A 3,160-nucleotide genomic window follows, 5' to 3' on the forward strand; every position below is an offset into this window, starting at 1 on the left:
CGTAATTATAATACGAAAAACATATACTATAAGCGTTATTATGTAAGATTATAAGAGGGACTAGAAGTTAGGTAGCTTAAGTAGGGGTAACTGTATTATAATAACTAAAGCTTATTCTTTTTTCTAGTTATACGAGATATAAGGGATATAGTCTTAAAGCCCTTATTTTACGTAACGTTATTAATCGCGTTATAAGTAGGTAGGGTTCCCTAATTACCTTATAATTATTTCCCCTTTACTTTAACTAAGCGTTAAATAGCCTTAATAGTTACTTACTAGTTATATAATAGTATATTATTAATTAATATATAAATAATTTAAACGTTTAGTTAGGGTTAACCGTATTACCACGTAACTAATTATATGTATAAATTAATATAGTCTCTTTACACTTTCGCTAGTTATTTCTCTCTTAAATATTACTACTTACTTTATTCTTTTTTACCTTACTTATTTAATCCCCTTTTTTCACTTAAAAAACCTTATTTTATTAAGTTAATTACCTATTATTTACTATTAAAATAATAAATATTAATATTAAGCGTTATTTTTACATGTATTACCTACGTATAATAATAAATACCTATTATTACAGCTTTTTAAAGAAGCTTAAACTCCTTTAAATTCCCTATACTTTTAATAGTAACTTAAGCTTAAATACTAGCCTCTTTAAGCGCTATTAATAGTATATTACGCGCGTTAATACGTATAATTTAATAAGTTTATAACTTAAAGGGTTTCCTTATAGTTTTATTATATTTTATTAACGTTTATATAGCTTATTTTTATTATAGCTAAAGATATAGTTAATCTCTTATACCTTTTAAGCTACCTTTAGTAGCTTATAATTACCTTAATTTTAAAGGATAAGGATAATAGTAATAATAATAACGCTAGTTATATTTTTTCGCGCGTAACTTACATGCGCTTTACCTAGCTTTTACTAGAAATTATTTGTAGCTTTAATTATATTAAAATTACTTACTATATTACTTATAAGCTAACTAATATAATAAAGAGCTTATAGGTGCGTTTTTCCTTAATTTATTATAATATATTTACTAGCTAATTCTCTTCTTTTAATTTACTTAAAGTGCCTACTACTAGTATATAATAGCTTAAGAGTAGCTTTTAATTACTTAAATTTCTTCTTTATAGTTTAATAGTATAAGTAAACTTCTTTACTAGTAACTCTTTATTATTTTACTTATTAATTATTATTAGGCGAATTATAATTAAGTCTTTAATAAATAAAAAGTAACTTAAGTCTTACGTTTACGCTCGTTTAACCTAGATTATATTACTTAGGTAATAGTAATTTATTACCTTTATAATAGTATAAAGAAGGTAATTATTATTAATAAATTTAGTAATAATTTACTTAAAGAAGACGCTTTAAGTGCTTTCTTATTAGTTCTCTTTACGCTTTAAGTGCTATTTTATTTATTTTTTATTTAATAGTTTATTAGCCTAAAAATTAAAGTAAATAAAGTTAATAATACTATAAGTATAACCGTTTAATTTTCGCGTAATAATCCCTTACTTATAGTTTTCTTATAACGTTCTATTAGCTTTTTATTTATTCTTATTTTATTAGAACGTAGTAATTACTTTAAGTGCGTTAATTATATCTTTAATAGCTATTTATCAATTATACTTAAAGGGCTATTCTTTTTACTTTACTAGGTAATAAGTATTTTCTTAAAACTCTCTTTAATTCTTAACTTCTTTAACTTTATACTCTTTATTATTCTCTTTAAAGTCTAGTATTAAAAGTAAGTTTTTACTAGTATTTTCTTACCTTTTTCACGGCTTTAATAGGCTAATATAAAAGATATTATAAAGGTAATTATATTATTTTAATAGCGTTAAGTAATATATTTATTTCCTAATAGTTTTTAGAATTTAAAAGGGTTTAATATAATAGGGAATAAGCTTTTATTTTCTTACTTTAAATTTAATATTCTTTATAGCTAGGTCTATTAAGTCCCCCTTATATAAGGTAAAGGGTATATACTATTAATTATAGTACTTTACTTAAAATTCTATAGCTTTTTACTAGTTAATTTAAAGTTATTCTTATACTTTCTTAAGCTTAATTATATAGGTTTTTATAGTAAGTACTCTCTTTTAATAAGCTTTAACTTTAAGGTAAAAGTAAAACTTTAGGTTATACCCTATTAAACTATAATTAAGTAAGTAGCTTATTATATTACTCTTTATATTATTATAAGCGAATTAAGCTTATAATAATAATTACGCTTATATTAATTAATTACCTATAATAAAATAATATAGGTAATACTTTATAGTTTAGTTTATTCTTTTTATTTACTTATTTATTTATAAGTGAAAAGCTATTAAAAGCCTTCTTTTTATCTTAAATAGGTAATAAAGGTTTAATTAAAATTAGCTAGTAAATACTAGCTCTTTATTAAAGATAATACCTTTTAATATACTAAATTAAAGTTTAACCTTATAGTAAAAGAGTTCTACTAGTTTTATAGTATTAATAGTAGTATTAATTATTAAAAAAAGAAAATACTTAATAAATTAATTTATTATTATTAGTATTATATTAACGTTTCGCTTAAGATACTTTATCTTAGGTAGCTCTATTATAAAGTCTATTAATATTTTAACCTAAGGTTATTATAGAACTAATAGTAATTCTAACGCGTTATACGAGTAATACTATTAGGTTATTACCTCTTAATAAATTATATAGCTTATAATATAATCTTTTACTTTACCTTATATATATAGCTAGTAAAAGTTACGTTATAATAGTTCTAAGATTCTTTTTATTTTAAAGTAACCTACTAGTAGATTATTATAATATAGCTTAAGTAACTTTTAACGTATCTTTAAATCTTAAGGTATAATTACTTTATTCTTATATAATAAAAGACCGCTTTTATCTTTTATTTAGTTTTTCTTTTCTTCTTATTTTACTATTAGCTTACTAGTAAATTACTTTTATATATTTAAATTATTGCTTTAAGCTTAAAGTAAGAGTTCTTTAAGTAATATAGCTAGTTTATTCTTATAAATTAACTATTACCTTATAGTATACCTTACTTAGCTTCGCGTAATTATACTTATTACACTTACTTTCTCCTTAAATTTATTAATAAAATAGGTAATAATCGTTAAACTT

This window comes from Metarhizium acridum (assembly GCF_019434415.1).
Source record: "Metarhizium acridum strain ARSEF 324 chromosome Unknown scaffold_1, whole genome shotgun sequence".
NCBI lineage: Eukaryota > Fungi > Ascomycota > Sordariomycetes > Hypocreales > Clavicipitaceae > Metarhizium > Metarhizium acridum.